Below are 20,250 nucleotides of genomic sequence, written 5' to 3' on the forward strand. Positions count from 1 at the left end.
AGAGGATACCCAGCTGCATTGTCCCTGCACTGAAGAGCTGCTAACTAAGGGCTTTCAGGACTCCCTGTGGGAGTTACATATATGCGTCATGTGTGCCTGGCTTTCCCCAGTATCTATTTGCATCCATTTGTTTAATGCCTCATTAAAACTGCTCACTCCTAAAACTCCTCCAACAGTCAGGGAGTGCCTTTGCATACTTCATCAGTCATCAGCAAGGAGACTAAGGCAGGAGGTACACTTCTGTGGACACTGATTTATCCAATGCAAACGTGGACATGCACACAAGTTCTCCAAAGTATATTGTTTCCTGCTGTTGCAGACTCACCGGCACAAGTCAATGCACGCAATTAAGTACACAATGTTGCCGACTATGCCGATGATGTTTGCATCCTGTGCACCATACACAAATAATGTACGCAGACATGTTTCCCACTTAAGTGCCAAATTGTGTCGTTTTAGGATCAAGGGTGAGTAAGCAAGGATTTCAGAATTCAGAATTCAGGTGATGAAGATCATGTTGAAAAGAACATCAACACACATCCACACATTCTCCTTCCAGGACTGGTCATGGGGCCTTTGTGAACCGCCCACAGTGGTTCTTTGAGGGCATTTCCATGTTTCATGGAAAAACCACACAATGCCCAAGAAGAACAATCCTTACTTATGCAATTTATTGGCAATAAAAGGGCGGTTTGACCATAATTTGCCCCTGACTGTATGGGCCCATTCATACTTGTATCATTTAATTTCATCCATCTTAACCACCATACTACTTTACCAACTTAACCAGCAAACCACTTCCAGCTCCACTTTATGCCAACAACACCAATAAGATTTGCATGTAGATGCCAAATGTGGACTCTGATTTGGTATGTCTTTGTGTTTGGATTGGGTTGACCTTCTATCTACTGCATGTTGGCACAGTATAGGCCAGGCCAAAATTGAGGGGAAAAAGATGCTTGAAACATTATAGTTTATGTGTAATAAACAACTTATGTGAAATATTGATCTTTCCACAATATAAGAGACACATCTGTACATTTGGGAGTGCTCTGTGGACACAGACACACATACTTACAGTATCTTTGTCTGCTATTGCAGATTCATCAACGTAAGTTAGTGTGCACCTGTCTGTAGAGACACAAAATATTGGGGCAGCACAGTCATGCGGATTACTGATGATGAAATATCCACCCAGGGCGTCCAACAGAAAACACCTTATTGAACCAGCTCCAGAATTCTTAGAACCTCGGTGCTATCTTGTGGACCAGCCTGCTTTCCCACCATTTTTAGAGTGTTGTGTGCTTACATGAAATATAGATCGGCTCATCCACTCAGGTTCACATGGGGTGTTATTGAAGTTACAACATGAAAGCAAAACTCGATGAATATGAATACAAAAGCCAAGTGCATGCATGCCTGTGTGTGTGTGTGTGTGTGTGCCTGCTTGCTTGCTTGCATTTATGCGATTTTAAATTAATGTTATTACACATAGCCTACACCATATTGATTAAAGAAAGTTAGGGGTATTTTGTGAGTTTGGAAATTTGTTGGTAGGCTGTTACACATACAGTGGGTATGGGTTGAGAATGCACCTTTTCCCTAAGGCTAAGGCAATGTACCCAAACAACCACCAGGTGGCAGAAAGTTTCAACCCGCATTTCAGCTGCATTTAATGATGAAGACTGCATATCCGTCAATAGTCGACTCTTTAATCTCATTTAATCATCAAATTTGACAACAATCAGCTTAAATGTCAAATCATATTTATTTATCTTTGTCGCCATGGTATTGGGGGAAACACGGAGAAACGAGATGGTGAGTCCTCGTATTTTTTCTTCACGTTTCGTTATAAGAAATATATAGGCTAAGTAATATAAGTTAAAGTCTTCTTCTGTATTGAACAGACGCTCGGCATGTCAGATTGCAGTTGCAGAGTTTTCGAATGTTTTACAACCCAGCTGGTATCCGCTGTTCATTCCGATATATCCCCACTAGACGGTATTTAACTTTTTTTTTTTTAAACAACGTGACATTCTGACATGAGGTCATTAATAGGCTATTAATGTCATAACTATTAGGCTATCATTAGGCTTACTATGCATGGCTGCAGGCAGCTATGAGGCCACTGAGATCTGGACTTCATCGGTTTTCAGAGCTGGAAATACATGTGTTTGCTAAATATCGGTATATTGTTGTGCATGTTGCGTTGGCGACTCGGGGAAGTGACAGCAGTTCTGTATAGACATTGCAAGTTTTCCTGGTGATCATCGGCGCAGCTGTAGCTGATTGTGAAAGCCGATTGGAAATACATACGTTTAGAGCGAACGTTTCAACTATGTTTGCCATGGTAGACTAGCCTAGAAATCTAGACGCCCCTAGCGGCAGCAAATGTAATTTGGCTGGCGGGGCAGTCTAGCAACGCTCTGTAGAGCTAAGGAGCTGAGAAATGGAAAATAAAAGCGGGCCAATCACAGCGTGTATAGAGTCAGTGGGTGGGCTTAACATAATGGTGACTGACATGCGACCAGAAGTTGCGACAGTAACGCATCCTGCTACTTGAAAACAAGAAGATGATTCGTTTAGCGTTATCCTATTGCGGGGAGGGAATTTGAAAGACAACTGTTTATCCCACCCCTCCGATTGAGCCCTGTCTACGGTGAGTGTCCAGACCCTACATCTTGATGTGGGTCTGGCTCATCAGGCAAATGGTAGACAAAAACACTCAAATAAAACAATAGCCTAAAAAATAACTGTAGTGCGTAATGGACACGGCTCTATATCCTAAATATTGTTCGAGGTTCGCCATTTGGTAATAGACCTATCCTTACTGACAATAATTTAGATTGAGCACAACTAAAGTTGCACGAAGGCAAAATACAGTCCTAAGCTATTATATACTGTATAGCCTGGCCAATTAGCCTATATTGTAGATGTGCAAAACCAGCATTAGCGTGCGTGCTTGCCGGTGAGGTGTAACCTACAAAAATGAGCATAACATCTGATTATTAAAGTATGGCTATAGGATAAAGGCTACTGGTAAGAGAAGAGCTGGTTTAAAATTCAAGTGTAGTAAAAAAGTTTGTGCACATCCCCGGTCACGGTGCAGAACAAGAGTAAATCATAGAAAATGGAAAAAGGTTTGCACACTTGAAATCCTTCTTTCTTTATTTTATTTTCTTTTCTTTAGCACAAAGGAATGACGATTCGACCGTGTGGTCTTCTTCAGATTAAAATTCAAGTAACGCGCGCCATTTAACCCATCGAGACCGACTGTATTGCAGTCTGATGACACAGCCAGGCGACGCTCCCAACCCATTCATTCGTGCCCAAAACGAATGAATGGGTTTGCCCTTAGTTTAAATGGAGGCCGGGGAGATGGCGCGGCAGCTGTTGTTATGTATGGAGCTGGCTTAACAACGTTTTGTGCGTTAAATATATATATATGTATATATATATATAGATTCCTGCATGCTGCATTAACTACCTTGTGGATGATTTTTTCTTATTGGAATACAGCACAGGATCCTTTTATCTAACAAACGCAAAAGCTGAGATTGTTGGAAGGACTAGGCTATACTCAACAAACTTGTTTTTCGTTTCTGGGAGATCTCGTTTAGGATTGTCGGATTTTTATACTTATTGTTTGGACTTGTGGACAATGAATTTTGAGGGGTGGTTGTTAATGCTTTACAAAGCTTTGTGTTAATAAGTGTTGGTCCTCCTTCAACTCACTGCGCAATGCAGTTGCGCACTAGTGGCCACAAACTCATTAGCTGTTTACGACACAATACAGTGTGATATATATTTGTGTTTTTCGTTTCTTAGATTTAATGCATGTTTGACATGTAAACAGGCCTTCTGTCTGTTAACTTAAGGCCTTCTTTTGCATGGGGTTGCTCGCATCCGCCCGTAACCTTATAGGCTATTATGTGCGTAGTGGCAGTATACTCTTGATTATAATAAGAGGCAAATTGTTACAGGACAACCTACACTGACTTCCCCAATGCTTCCCCGCAGCACATTTCATTTTAAAAGCATATAATATAGGATGAACAAAGTCTATGGACTTGCTATATATTAAATCCGATTTCACAAGTGATGTAGTAGGCTATTTAAAAATCGACAGCCGTCTGTGAGACTATCCATTTCATGGTGAGCAATTGTCTTGTGCGATCATTCCCCCTCCCCCACACTCGTCTATAACCAGTTCACTAGCCTACCTATATGTAGTTGTACCTTCAGTTGTACCTTCTGTTGTCAAAAGTGGTGGGGACAAAATCTGTGTTAACAAGTGCTGGGTACATGTACCCAGCGTCGCCGGTTAAAATGAACATGCCTCCGTTTTAAAATAGCCTATACATTTCTAAGTATTCCTATAGCATATAAATGTAGCCTAAATGTCCATCTTGTCCATCTCTTTCGTCTTCGCCTTGACAATAATAGCTCACGGAAATGCGATCTTGTAACCGTAATGAATTAATGAATTAATCCAAGGTTGCCTATCGAGTCTTTCAGGTTGAATTGACGGCTATTTCCTTCTGATAGGCCTATAGGCGATTTTCTAAAACCATTTTCATTAATTTCAACAATGGTTTATTGAAACGTTGTTTGATTAATTTCGCCAGTCATCACCTTCATTTTAATGATTAAATGAGACGGATGAAATGAGACGGATTAAATGAGACGGATATGTGGAGCATTTCTCTCCCTCTCCATTGACCAAAACTTTGGCTCTGGCATCTCTGCTGGACTGACTGAGTTATAGGCTACGTCGCGTGAGAGAGCTGTGAGGTAGGCTGTAAAACATTCGAGAACTCAGCAACTGCAATCTGACATGCCGAGCGTCTTTTCTCCGCTTGTCACCAGCGCGATGTCTTTGGGTTTTTCCGTGTTTTCCGGCATGACCCGAACCTTCATGTTATTAGGGCGGTCTTATGTTGCCCCCTTGCGGTTGCAGTTTTAATTACAAAGTCCCGAACCTTCGGGATTCCCGATGTGCGGCAAAGAAAGGAGCATTCTCGACCCGTACCATCTGTAGACAATAATGGGTGTGTGGGAGGGGGATGATGAAATGGTGTGTGTGTGTGTGTGTGTGTGTGTGTGTGTGTGTGTGTGTGTGTGTGTGTACAGACTGCATCTAGGACTGCCGCTGTCTTCTACTGTCATAACTAGTACTCTTAACTCTTAAATGTAGCAATTAAAGAGGTATATAGTGTCTGTGTGTGTATCAGCCCTGGGTAAATGGGTGTGTGGGAGGGGGATGAGGAAATGGTGTGTGTGTGGGGGGGGGTATTTTGTGAGTTTGGAAAATTTGTTGGTAGGCTGTTACACATACACAATAATGGGTGTGTGGGAGGGGGATGATGAAATTGTGTGTGTGTGTGTGTGTGTGTGTGTGTGTGTGTGTGTGTGTGTGTGTGTACACAGACTGCATCTAGGACTGCTGCTGTCTTCTACTGTCATAACTATTTCTCTTGCAGTTATGCAGCGAGCTTCTTGAAGAACTGCACTCCTTCTTCAGGTCGTGCCCCTCACTCTGCTGCAGACCCAGGTTCAGGTGCCTGTTGCTGGCATCATAGAGAGGCCAGTGCACCAGGCCAGGCCCATAGACCTTTCACACAACTTCCGTATTTGGCAACGGAAATACGCAATCGTAGTGTAAACGTACTTCCTCACCGGCAAGCCGGCAACAGGATAAACAACAAAGATGGCACAAGCTTCGACAAAAAGTTCTTGTAGCGTTCCCAGCTGTTCTTGTAATGCCCAAAAACAGCCTTAGCCTACCTGTCGTATCACCCCTTCCCTGTTAAGGTGAAGCTAAACAAAAATGGGTTCAGGCTATTCGGCGGGACGAAGGACCAAATTTCACCATTAAGAAGGGGAGTACGTACATTTGCAGCAGACACTTCGTTCCTGAAGATTATGTATTGGGGATCACTGTTCGCCGCTTGAAACCAGAGTCTGTCCCAAGCCTTTTTCCCTGGAATGATTACCGCTCTAAAGAAACAAGGGAGTCTGTGTATGAGCGGTACCACAAACGACAGTATTTAACTTCGGTGGGAGTGGAGATGAAAGAAATAGCAAAGAAAGCTTTGAAACTGGACCATGATTATGCTACGCCGCCGCCCGTAGGTAAGAAATCCCACCTTATTTAACCATTAACGTTATGTCTTCATGGTAGAGTGGTGTTTGTGTGGTGTGTCTTCTTAAATGTCTGCTTGTCAGTATTTTGCCACAGCTAAGTTAAAGGCTTAAACAACAATCCTTACCTCATATCGCTGGCTTAATTCCTTGGCTATGTTGTTGTGTTGTAGCCTATTAATGCTAGTTACAATAATATTCACCATAAAGATATTTATTTCATGAAACCCATGGCAAGACTGTCCCAACATGTATGTAGTTTAATCAACTTTAAACGTTAAAACTTAAAATAGAAATTGACAATTTATCATGAGAGATAATGTATAATTTGACTAAATTGAATGAAGGACTAAACTGTCTTTAATCACCACAGGTATGCTGGAGGATAGCATGAATTGCATCCAAGACTTGGAAGCCCAGCTAGAGACTGCCTTACCAACCCCGGTCCTCTTCAGCCGTTATTGTGGTTCAGATGACCAGATCAGATTTTACACAAAATTTCCATCTGAGCGTGTGTTTAAGATCTTCTGGGAATCCATTGCACCATCTGCCTCTCGACTGGTCTACTGGAGCAAAGCTAAGAGGGCAAGTGAAGGCAACAGCGAAAGCACTCCCAGTCCCCCTCGCACCATGCCATTAATTGATGAGTTTCTGATGTACTGTATGAGAGTAGCTGTTGGCATGAAGGAGCAGGTCATCGCTGATATGTTCCAGGTTAGCGTTACTACTGTCAGCCGTGTAACCATTACCTGGGAAATTCCAAAAGTACTGTCCCGATGTCCGTGTGATACTGGACTGCACTGAGGTTGCTGTGGCAGCACCGTCTTCGTCACCCTGCAATCAGAAACGTTCTCCCATTACAAGAACAGGACAACCTTGAAAGGACTGATCGGAGTTGCGCCCAATGGTCTGGTGACATTCTTCTCACCACTGTATACTGGAAGCATCTCCGACAAAGAAATCACAAAGGTCAGTGGAATCCTTCCCTTACTTGAGCCTGGTGATGAAGTGATGGCTGACAAAGGATTTGTCATTGATGACCTCCTCTCTGGTGTTGGAGCAAAGCTAATCATCCCACCCTTTAAGCGTTTTGCCCAATTCTCAAGAGAGGACACAGAGAAGACACAAGCCATAGGACAGGGCTCTTCAATTAGCGGCCCGCGGGCCGGATCCGGCCCCCGAGATACTTTGTACTGGCCCTTGAAGTGTTGGCTGATGATGTTATATGAGCAAATCCTTATATTCGGTAGAGGCGTAAATAACTGGTGGAAAACACGATAATGGAGGTACAGCGATAGGCTACACTGCGAGTAGCGCCTAAAAATAATGTTCGGTGCGTTGCCGTTGTAGGCTACTGTGTTACTGTGTATCATGCAAAGACATTACTAACTTGTGTCTTGCTTCGCTTTTACGCAGCGTCACCAACATGTTGACGTGCGCCAAATCCAAGTTGTTTCCCTCAAAGCATGAAGCATTTTTAGTGCATGAAATTTCACCGGTAGTGCTCTCCAAGTCCTCTCCAAGCAGATCCTTGCGAAAACATTCGCCACTCGTAATGTAGCTATTGGAGCAAATAGGAGTAACTTTGGTGGCATCATTTCTGTTGCATGCTCTCACTCGCTCTGAAGCCTTGCAGCCATTGCACCTCAGCCAATTGCACATAACGTTTAGAACGAGTGAAACATATTAGCTTAATTTCAACGTAAATTGCCACTATGTTGGAGTATATGAGCTAGTAACATTTTAACGGGTTGCACCACGCAAATAGTTTCAGTGTGAAACTAATAGGCCTACACATCCATCGCCTTGATGTCAAGTCTACTGTAAGTACTGTAACATTGATTTGTGAACACGTTCGTCCAATTTAAATGTGGGGACGTTAAATGTACAAGTATGTTGATAAGAGTTAAATATGCGACCGATAACGCACATTAAATTCATTTGAACACTGTTTTGAAACCTGTTTGTACCCATTGGAAATTGTATGGACCTATCAGTTACTTCGCAAAGCTCTGCTTCCATTGCTGTTAATGTTATCACAGATTTCATATTAGCCATATTAGCAATGTAGACTCAGTGTCACCTTCCCAATGCCTACCACTGTGGTAGTCTGGGTCTGTGGTAGAAATATTCCCAAAACACAAATACAGCAAAATAACCACCAAAAAACGATGTTATGTTTTTACAAAATGCAACATATTAGCAATATAGATCCAGTGTCACCTTCCCAATGTTGGTCTACTACTGTGGTAGTCTGGGCCTGTGGCAGAAATATTCCCAAAACACAAATACAACAAAATAACCACCAAAAAACAATATTATGCTTTTACAAAATGCAACATATTAGCAATATAGATCCAGTGTCACCTTCCCAATGCTGGCCTACCACTGTGGTAGTCTGGGCCCGTGGCAGAAATATTCCCAAAACACAAATACAACAAAATAACCACAAAAAAAAAAGATATTATGCATTTGCAAAATGCAACATTTGAACACACATATTGGTGCTGTTGTAGTTTATTATCTACATTTGTACGTGATTACTCATATTTCAATCGATATTTCTCCGGCCCCTCAGTTGTGATACCTGTCATGAACTGGCCCCTATTACAAACTAATTGAATAGCCCTGCCATAGGACGTCTTAGGATAGTGGTGGAAAGGGTAATAGGCCGAATTAAGGCCAACCACATCTGGGACTCACCTGTACCTCTCACACTGATGGGCACTGTCAGTCAAATCTGGCACAACTGTTGTGTCTTGGTGAATTTTCAAGGACCTTTCTCTTATGAAGAAGACTGAGATTTTGAGGGTGTATTTGCTAAATTGGCTGAAATGGTGGCGTACCACTCTAAGTCTGGCTTGTTTAACTATTCTGTCTTTCTGTTTGTTTAGTCAGGTGTGTGTGTGTGTGTGTGTGTGTGTGCGCACCCTGGCTGCATCCACATTCATACTTCCACTTTAACTTATTTTTTTTTCTTCAGAAAAACTTACTTAAATCAGTTGAAGGACCAGGCAGATGTTTGTTTGCCCGTTTTGTCTTGGCTGGCTGCAGCCCTTTTCTTTTACCCATTTCCCCAATCCCTTCTTTGCACTACATGACAATACTGATTTGCATGACTCCTTTGCTTTGTCTTACATTTGCTGACTTATGTAAATATTTTAATAAATATTATATTTTGTTAATCATTTATCTTGTGTGGTCTCCCCTTAATGGCATGTCTACTGTAAGCCAAGTGGGAATGACAGTTACAAGTAACAAGAGTACTTTGAATGTACAGGCCCAAAACAGTATAATTTTTGTTACTGTGTTGTAACTGTCATTCCCACAGGAACAATCGAACTGAATTTACTGACATTAAAGGTGTGGCAAAGTGGATGGTTTGCTAAATTGACATGACGACTACGCCATCTGAGGCCCTTCCCCTCAGAATATGAGTTCTACGAGACTTGAAAATGGGTTAAGCTAACGGCAACACAGGTTCGGGGTCACAGAAAACCAGAGAGGCATGTGTTCCAAAAATAAACTCTTATTTATTTACATTAAAAACATGAATGAGTTCTCTCCAGTGTGGGTTCGCTCAAGTCAGTATTACTCTCCAGTGTGGGTTCGCTAACAGCAGTAGTACTCTCCAGTGTGGATTCGCTAACAGCAGTAGTACTCTCCAGAGTGAGTTCGCTAAAGTCAGTAGAGGTGACTGTCGTCACTTCAGATAATCAACTTCGTGGCGGCTAAACACAGCCGACTCACAAATGGAATGAAACAAAACAAGACACAAGACAAGACAAAACAGCAGCGTTCGTCGGAACTGGGACCAAGACGCCTTGATGTTGCCGCTCCCTGTTACGCCCGAGATCTGCTACACAAAGAACATACGATTAAACCCACACAAGTTTACATATTACTTTAAAAACGTTTAACGTGACCTACCGCTCTGCTGTGGTCAGTCATAAGGCCCATGTTCAGCGACTAGCTGCACTCCTAAAGCCCAATGTTTGAGTTAGCCCACTGAATGATACAAACGTAGCCAACATCAAACACAATACTTCAATCACCTACCGAGAAGTCGGCGGACACACGGAACCGGCCAGCGGTGAAGCCAATACGGGGAGCGGTGAAGGCTGGAGTCAGGCATACGATGGAGCTACGACGTCGGCCTTCAAAATAAAAGCTAAGACTTTATAGCCGCTCCCACGTACTGATTGGCTCACCTCCAATTGCCCAGAGCCACTCAGAAGGGCACTGCCAAGCTAACTAAAAGGGGCATGAACCTAGTCCTGCTACAAAGGCATGAATTGAATTGACAACAGATTTATTACAACTCACTTTAAATCACTTTACAACTCACACTAAGGCTGTGTGATAATGTATTAATCAGTTAATGAAGTATTTAACTAGTGGCAGCTCCTTCCAAATACACATTCATGTATGTGTTGAAATAGAAAAGATCCAACTTGTTCTTCATTTTAAAGAGTCACTTCACCCCATAACTCCACCCACTTCACATTTCTGAAAACGGCTTTCAAAATGGGCAAGACGTTCTGAAATTTGGAGAGAGAGTGCAGCACTGCTGCAACCAATCAACCATGGTGATTTCGTGTCAATCTGGGAATGAGTGCTGCAGACATGGATTATCACAGGTAGGCTAATCAGGGCAGCAGGTGTTGGGGCGTTTCAGTCCTAATTTGTAACGACCCGGTGACGTAGTGTCGGACTAGAAGTGCAGGACAACGTCAGCATTCCAATAGTATTTTGGACCAACATGCCATGGCATGTTTTCAAACTGTAGTATGCGCGAGAGAGCAATATCTCCAATACAAAATCAGACGAAATGTTACTTTTGTCGAGAAACACGATTTTTGTCAATATTAACCCTGGTAATAGTACAGTTCACCACTTATGAGTATTTTCAATCAATCAACAGCTCAAAAAAAACTATTTTAGGGTGCAGTGACCCTTTAAGTATGAACTCATCATCTCGCCTAATTCTCTCAACATACACATTTGCCTGAGTGTCTGTGACAAAGTCACACCACTCCAGGCCAGTTACTGCCAACTGACCCTGAACCTGCCAATAGTATCTGTGTGACTGCCTGAGGCTTACAGAACCATTCTCAATTTTGAGGTGTGCAACCTGTGAAGCATCATGCTTTGTGGTGCTTTTGACTTCCACAAGTCCAAATGGTGGTGACACTGAGGGGTCATAGACCCTACCATCTGGGCTAGCCCCAAGATGTGGTGCTCCGGGGGGAATGACGAACCCAACAGGCATAACATTAACATGCTTCAGTTTAGCATAATTTGACAGGACTTCAGACTCCATTTGCAGACCTCGTACCATCGCAGGAGTTTGCCTTTTGGAGCCTCTTATCATTTGGCCAGCAAGGGCCTTTGCTGCAGCCTCTGGATCCAAATTTCCCCCCCCAAGAAGCACAGGCCTCCCGAAAGCGGCTGGCAGTTAAACGTGGTTGACGTAGTTGCGCCCATGCAGGACATTTGGACTGCTGCCTGGTTCCCTTCTCAATCTCGCTGGCCATTTCTGGAGACACTTCCAAAGACTGTAGGTGCAGTTGCTGGTGTAGCGTTGGCACAAAGCTCAGGATAGAGTTAATACGCTGGTCAAAAGGGAGAGGAAGAGCAGGGAATTCGGGGGCCAGGTGATGCAGGGTAATGTCACTTGATGTTTCAGGCGGACAATATGGTACGACAGAGGGGATCCACGCGGAACAGGGCCAAATTTAGATGGAGTCACCGCTAACTCACACAGGCCATCTAACACCAGGCCGATAAGGGGTTGAGGTTGCACCTCGCACAGCTTAGCTCCAGCAGCCATCAAATCTGGGTCTGGAAATGGTCCTGAAGAAAGAAAGTTTCCTACATTTCAATAAATCCACATTTTCAATTAAATTCAATGTTGTAATTAAACAACATGAGAGAGAGAAGCAAGGAGAGAGAGGGAGGGGAGAAAGAGTTACAATTCTGATTTCACACAAAAAGTAAAATGGACATAAATTTTCATCTGACCTGAGTATGCCTGGTACAATGTGGACCGGACACCACTCTTGCTTTCTGTTCTTGGCTTTTGCACCACGACACGATTGACCGGTTCTGGATGGATTCCCTAAAATTCAAGATAAAACATAAATGCTCTGTGTGTATGTGTGTGTATAGCCTGGCTCAGACCACCAACATTTTCACTTGATTTTCAAAGCCTTCTTTCCTTCAAAGCTTGCACATATCAAATGAAGTGGAGGGGTATCATTACAACCAGGCAGGCGTGTGTGTGTATGTGTGTGTGTGTATTTAAATCAGAATCAGAATAAAAAAAGAGTAGGCTAAATATACAACACTGTCTTACACCCACCTGTGTTCTTGGCCTATGCCATCGCTGCAAATCGCTTGTGCAGGCCAGAGATGGAGGAACAGTCTTATGGCCAAGCTGCAAATAATGCGCCGTCTGGTATAGTAGAGCTTCAATGTGGTTACAGAAACCTTTACCTGCGACACAGCTGCAGGAAAAGGCCATCAGACGCCCGTTGTCAGCAGCAAGTGATATCTATCCACCAAAACAGGGAAATACTAGTAAGCATGGCTTACATTACGTCATCGTTCATAACAGTACATCACTGTTAACAGTAAATGGAAGTAACAGTGTAAGGAAAGAGCTGAAATAGTGATAGACATTTATAACTTATGGAATGAGATGATAATTAAGGTAGATTTCCAGACTTACATTGGAAATCACCTTCTGTTTCTCTAATCAAAATAATATGACACAGCACTCCTGTGGCCAGCAAGGCTACATAAAGAAAGTGTTTATAACGTTTCTATACTTTCTACACCTCTGTCCATTCTGTAGCTTGCTGTGCAGAAACTCAGCAGAAAGAGCTGCAACAGCAGCGAGTGAACAGTAACGTTAGGCCTACTTCTAGTTTGTGAGGCTCCTCATTTTTCCTTTGAGATGGGTAGCATCTAGCCCTCACGAAAACCTGCCCGTCAACTACATTTGAGACTTTGACAAGCAAGCACACAAACATAAACACAGACATAGCCGGAGAAAAGATGTTAACGTGTGATGACAGCATTCGGCTAACGTTAACATTAAGCTAGTTGCTACACACAAGACGTTCACTTGGACCATAGGCAGACAGTGAGGGTCATATTGGTTGTAACATCACGACTGTGACTGTTACATTGATTTACTTAAATAAAGTAGTATGTCCTCTGTACTATCCATATCCCTCGCTAATGATTTATTATTCCAGTAAACGTTATCAGTTCAGTAAAAGTTAGCCTGCTTGATCTCAGACATTAGGCTACCTTGATAGTTATGTACAAACTCTTCGTGGAAAAACTTGTACCCTTTATCCAGTTTCTTCTTCTTGGTGGCAGAGTTTTCCTCCACCACTTTAGTCACGTCGGCAAAACATGACAGCTTTGGCAAACCCGTGAGGGAAGTTGAGAAGACTCTCTCCATTTTTAAATTGTCCGGCTTTCTGCTTTGTTGACATTTGACAGGAAGTACGAATTCCCTACGATTGCGTATTTCCGGTTGTTGAGTGAAAGGTCTATTAGGAGAGTTGGAGGATCATAACAACACCTCTATCACCATGGGCACTACTGAACAGAGCAGTCTTTGTTAGGAGACTCTTAAAACCTCATGGTGTGAGAACTGATATTTACACATTTTAATGAACTAGCCCTTTAATACGATATTTAGACGCTAAGAGTTCCATGAAAGCCCAAAAGACTGCCCTGCATCTTGAAAAATTAAGTTAAAGGCGTCTTTATGGACATGAAGCGGCAATGACATGGTATAGATGAGATTATCATCATTTTGAGTTACTGTGCCATTATTTTGAAACTATTACTTTATAAATGCCATAGGCAAGATGGTTTTGATCATATTCACTGAAGCAGATAGCCTGACGAGCCAGACCCACATCAAGATGTAGGGTCTGGACACTCACCATAGACAGTGCTCAATCGGAGGGGTGGGATAAACAGTTGTCTTTCAAATTCCCTCCCCGCAATAGGATAACGCTAAACGAATCATCTTCTTGTTTTCAAGTAGCAGGATGCGTAACCTTCCCTCCCCAGATAGCAAGATGTATTTGGTCCGGATCCGGCCCCGATCCACCTTACGATCTGGGCCGGATCCGCAAAACAGATCTGGGCCGGTGTCTTTTGGCACAACGGGCCAATACCGTTCCGGATCCGTTTTTATGATCTGGCCCAGCTCTGGAACGGCTCTGAACCGGATGTGTCTTTTATGAGGCGGATCTGGGCCGGTGTCTTTTTGGCACAACGGGCCAATACCGTTCCGGATCCGTTTTCATGACCTGGCCCAGCTCTGGAACGGCTCTGAACTGGATGTGTTTTTTAAGAGGCGGATCTGGACCATATTTGGGCCAAATGTACAAATTATCGCAATGATCTGGGCCAGATCCAGCCCAAATGAGTATTCGATAGTGGCGATTCCGCCCCTTATTTGGCCCAAATGTGGACCAGCTCTTTCCCCGGCCAGCTCATTTTACGTCTGGCACCCATGTGTACTACTCAACTAATAAATCAAGGATTACTAATAAAGCTTTTTAAACAGCAAATAACATCCAATACCCCTAGTTGAACTCAGTCAGTAGTTTGATATTGGGTGCCAATTTTTTCCAAGATGTACTGATAATTTATCTAAAAATCAAAACCTTATACTCTTAAATGTATTTCAGAAAAGAAGCACAAATTCTGGATTTTACTGATTTTATTTAATTGTATTTATCACAAACACTTTACCTCTCAATTTATTACACAAACATATGTAGCATGCGGGGTGTGTGTGAGAATCATTTTAGAACAGGTGTACAATGCCCACAGAAACTGCATTATTTTCTGTATAGCTTCTCAAGAATTTCTTTTTTGTTTACATGTTACACACAGCCAACTGAGCAGAATAAACCTTAAACACCAATTAAATTGTATTATTTAATTGTATTTATCACAAACACTTTCCCTCTCAATTTATTACACAAACACATGTAGCATGTGGTGTGTGTGCGTGTGTGTGTCAGTGCAGATGGCACAGGTCTGGTAAGGATGAAGTGTGTGTGTGTGTGTACCGCACGACAGATCCATTCAGTTTATGCAAGTGAATAAAAGTTAAATGTTCATGAACTGAATGGACCTGTATACAAATTAACTCAAAATAGTAGTCCCCTATAAAGAAATGGCCTGTAAATAACCAATAGTGCCACATGATGCACATGCACCAACTTCTCAGAACCAAACAAATGCTTTTGATGTGATATTTAGAGTTCACAGGCTGTTCTCATGCTGTATATTACACAAACATAGCATGTGGTGTGTGTGTGTGTGTGTGTGTGTGTGTGTGTGTGTGTGTGTGTGTGTGTGTGTGTGTTTATCAGTGCAGATGGCACAGGTCTGGTAAGGATGAAGTGTGTGTGTGTATAATATTAAACTAACTGTACAGCACGACAGATCCATTCAGTTTATGTAAGTGAATAAAAGTTAAATGTTCATGAACTGAATGGATCTGTATACAAATGAACTCAACAAAATAGTAGTCCCCTATAGAGAAATGGCCTGTAAATAACCAATAGTGCCACATGATGCACAGCACCAACTTCTCAGAACCAAACAAATGCTTTTGATGTGATATTTAAGGTGCTTGCACACTGCTCGAACAAACGCCAACAAACACAAACAAACACAAACGAACACGAACAGTTTGGTCAGTGTGGACGGTCAGTCCGCGTTTGTTTGTCACTGTCTGACAGAGTCCGAATGAGTTCGACATGTCGAGTCCGGTCCGGTAAAGTTTTAGAATGTTCGTGCAGTGTAGACACTTTTCCAACAAACTTCAACAATCTGGGGCCGGTTGCACCAACATGTTTACGCCCGGTCTTAAACTACGCCGGTCCTAACTCAGCGTTCTAAGTCCAACCTGATAGATACGCCAGTTGCACCATCAAGGCTTAGGCCTTCTTTTCGCTAAGACCGGGCGTAAATCTTACGCCTACTCAGTAGTAGGCGTAAGTTCTTAAGACCAACATTTTAGCACTTCTCACAGTCGTTTCTAAAGCGCAAACTAGGCTACATTGTTATTAATCCCATGCTCGCTTGTTGGCCAGCTAGCACTCGTTTTAGGTTGACACTGCACTACGCCAGCCTGGCAATCATTCAGGGGCTTTCGGTATCATTCACGAATTAAAAACCTTTATTAACAGCTTTGTACATTCCTAATAGCATAACCATACACTTGGAAACATTTCAAAGATGCATATTAGCCCGCCCTACAATTACGTTTAGTGCATAAAAATAAACCGTGTAAGCTAACGTTACATTTGTTAGATAATTGCCTGTTACGGCATTCCTAGCACAACGTGGCTGGTTGGCTGACGTTATTCCGTATTCCAATGGGTCTAGCTCTTTACATAACATGCAAACTTTTTACCTGCATTTTACAGTGCAGATAACGCTTCTACCAGTTAGTGTTGTTCTGCCACAGCCTATTGGTAGCCTTAATCTCTGAAAAGATAATGCTATAATGCGTCTCCTTTGCTTATTCTATATCAAGACATAATGAGAAGGAACTAGGCTACAGTAATTGTTAAGTTATTTATTTAGCTATTTAAATAGGTGCCACTTCCACGCATTAGGCTACATGTCATTCACTTTAACCGCTGTTTCCTCCGAACGGGGGACGTGATTGACAGAGAATCTTTAAAACAAGCAAGTTGTCATTGTTCCGTAGGCATTCACATGGACGCGCATCGCTAAGACCGGGCGTATTTAAGACCAGGCGTAAGTTCTGCTGGTGCAACCGACTTTAGTTGAATTCTAAAGACTGGTCCTAACAAAGACCAACTTAGCAGTTAGGACCAGACTTAGTAAAGACCAGCAGCCGGTTGCACCAGTCGAACGTAAGGTCGATCGTAAGTTAAGGTGTAAGTTGCGTCTTAACCTTACGTTGAAACTAACTAGTTTCAAACTAGCGCTGCATTCTTTTTCTGTTGCACCATCGCTACTAAAGCTACAACGTAGTTAGTAGCTACTAAATCAAAATATTGTCGCATAGAATGACGTTTTTACCGTTGACAACCAATCAATATTAATTAGAACGGAGGCGTCACAGATCCTTGCGTTGGCAACGTAACGTTCGCTTGTATGATAAAGCCACGTTGAAGTTTGACTTCCTCCACAATTATTTTGTTATAGGCCTATGGAATAAAATAACACTGCATTTTTAAATAAGACTTTATTTTGTTGTATGTGCTTTGGGAATATTTCAGCAACCACTGTTCACCTAACGTAACCTAAGTTAGCCTACCGCAGTGGATAGCTAAGGTAACGGTAAATCTTTCTAATATGACTAGCTGCTAGAATGAAATCTCTGATAACAGCTCAATAAACAGCAAGGAAATGTGTGCTTTGAGTGGATAGCTTTGGTAGTTGTACCGCTAGGTCCATTAGGCCTACGATTTCCAGAATAACATGATTCAAACACTGCCGAAGAAAATTAAATGTGTGTAAGGGTCGCGTATGTAACTCTTCTCGGCTTATACTTTGTTAAATGTAACATTTCCACCGTTTAAATGAAAAAAACATGTTAACAAAATAGTTACGACGGGACTTACACCTAGGGGAAGGGTGGTGTAAGTTAGTGTGTCATTTAAGTCATAACTTAGTGCCTACGTTGAAACTATCTGCTTGGTGCAACCCGTTCTATTTTAGTAGGTCGTAAACCTCAACGTAGCGCCAGTTTACGTTCGAACTTAGCTAAGATGGAACTTACGTTCAGCTGGTGCAACCGGCTGCAGTTGGTGCAACCGGCCCCTGACCCCTTGTTGGCATGACAACTAGGCTCAGCTCGCGTGCCTAACATCCGCGAGCGGATACTTCAATGTTACTTTTAGCCTTTCACTCATCTCCTGACTCGTACATACTGTAATAGCGATTGAAATGGCTGGTTTTTGGACGGTTGAAAATGAAGATCGACTCATCGAGCTGTGGGAGGAAAGGCCTATGCCAGGGCTCTTCAATTAGCGGCCCGCGGGCCGGATACGGCCCCCGAGATACTTTGTAGTGGCCCTTGAAGTGTTGGCTGATGTTATATGAGCAAATCCTTATATTCGGTAGAGACGTAAATAGCTGGTGGAAAACACGATATTGGAGGTACAGCGATAGGCTACACTGCGAGTAGCGCTTATAAATAATGTTATGTGTGGTGCGTTGCCGTTGTAGGCTACTGTGTTATTATGCAAAGACGTTACTTGTGCCTTGCTTCGTTTTTACGCAGAGTCACCAACATGTTGACGTGCGCCAAATCCAAGTTGCTTTCCTCAAAGCATGAAGCATTTTTGGTGCATGACATTTCACCGGTAGTGTGCCTCTCCAGTCCAAGCAGATCCTCGCAAAAACATTCGTCACTCGTAATGTAGCTATTGGAGCAAATAGTCGGTTTAAAAGTTTAACTTTGGTGGCATTAGTTATGTTGCATGCTCTCACTCGCTCTGAAGTCCTGCAGCCACTGCACCTCAGCCAATTGCAGGTAACGTTTAGAACGAGTTGAACATAAGTTCCATCTTAGTTTCAACGTAAATTGCCACTATGTTGGAGTATATAAGCTACTAACATTTTGATGGGTTGCACCACGCAAATAGTTTCAGTGTGAAACTAATACACATCCATCGCCTTGATGTCAAGTCCACTGTAAGTAACATTGATTTGTGAACACGTTCATCCAATTTAAATGGTGGGAACGTTAAATGTAGCCTACAAGTATGTTGAGAGGAGTTAATTATGCGACCGATTACGCACATTTGATTCATTTGAACACTGTTTGAAACCTGTTTGTACCCATTGGAAATTGTATGGACCTAGCAGTTACTGCGCAAAGCTCAGATTGTTATATACAACTCAGCTCAGTCAGCTGTTAATGTTATCACAGATTTCATATTAGCCATGTTAGCAATGTAGATCCAGTGTCACACCATCCCGATGCCTACCACTGTGGTAGTCTGGGCCTGTGGCAGAAATATTCCCAAAACACAAACAAAATAACCACCAAAAAATATATTAAGCTTTTACAAAATGCAACATATTAGCATTACAGATCCAGTGTCACCTTCCCAATGTTTGCCTGCCACTGTGGGAGTCTGGGCCTGTGGCATAAATATTCCCAAAACACAAGCAAAATAACCACCAAAAAAACGATATTATGCTTTTACAAAATGCAACATATTAGCAATATAGATCCAGTGTCACCTTCCCAATGTTGGCCTACCACTGTGGTAGTCTGGGCCTGTGGCAGAAATATTCCCAAAACACAAATAACCACCATTTTAACACCCATATTGGTGCTGTTTTTAGTATCTACATGTGTACGTGATTACACATATTTCAAGCGGTATTTCTCCGGCCCCTCAGTTGTGATACTTTTCATGAACTGGCCCCTATTACAAACTAATTGAATAGCCCTGGCCTATGCTATACGACGTGAAGAGCCAACTATATTCGAACAGAGATACGAAAGCAAGAGCAATGAGACAGATCGCCGAGAGCCTGAATATAACTGGTAAGTGACCTGTCTATAGCTAGCTTAGCTTCGTTGGTAAAATTACAGACAAGCCTTAGCTGCTACATTTGTTCACTGCCAACAAACCACGAAGTATACCACCACCAAGCTATGAAAATCAAAGCAGTATTGTTATCTAGTCTGATTCCCCCCCCCCCCCCCTTGAGGACTCCAGCTGTCAGGCAAGCTAGCCAAGTTGCCCAAAATGTATCTAGCTTCCTTACGAAAAAAACCCTGTGTGTTTTAGTTTAACCAGAGACACTAATATGATTCACAAATGAAGACCAGAGAGGTTTTGTTTATTGTTATTATCCCTGTAGGTTTAGGCTAGCCTACACTTTGTTTCTGCCCATCTTGGTGCATTTTTAAATTAGTCAATGCTGAAGTTTGTAAACCTACCAGCAAATTATGTAGAGATTATGTAAATTGATATGAGAGAGAGAGAGAGAGAGAGAGAGAGAGATTTATGCCAATGAACATGTGCATGAGCCAGCAGTATACAGTAGGTCTTCACG

At 42.5% G+C, this 20,250-nt stretch overlaps 1 long non-coding RNA gene across 2 annotated transcripts; it reads right to left on the bottom strand.

The window, feature by feature from the left end:
- Nucleotides 1-9,657: 9,657 nt before the first annotated feature.
- On the bottom strand, nt 9,658-10,293 carry LOC134087177 (uncharacterized). Of its 2 annotated transcripts, none has more exons than XR_009939807.1 (3): nt 10,204-10,293; nt 10,075-10,125; nt 9,658-10,003 (listed from the first exon to the last, which is right to left on the bottom strand). It is a non-coding gene; the product is annotated as an uncharacterized LOC134087177 (long non-coding RNA). The 2 variants fall into 2 exon arrangements; XR_009939808.1 differs by having other exon boundaries at nt 9,658-10,000; nt 10,204-10,288.
- Nucleotides 10,294-20,250: the final 9,957 nt, after the last annotated feature.

This window comes from Sardina pilchardus, chromosome 7, assembly GCF_963854185.1.
Source record: "Sardina pilchardus chromosome 7, fSarPil1.1, whole genome shotgun sequence".
NCBI lineage: Eukaryota > Metazoa > Chordata > Actinopteri > Clupeiformes > Clupeidae > Sardina > Sardina pilchardus.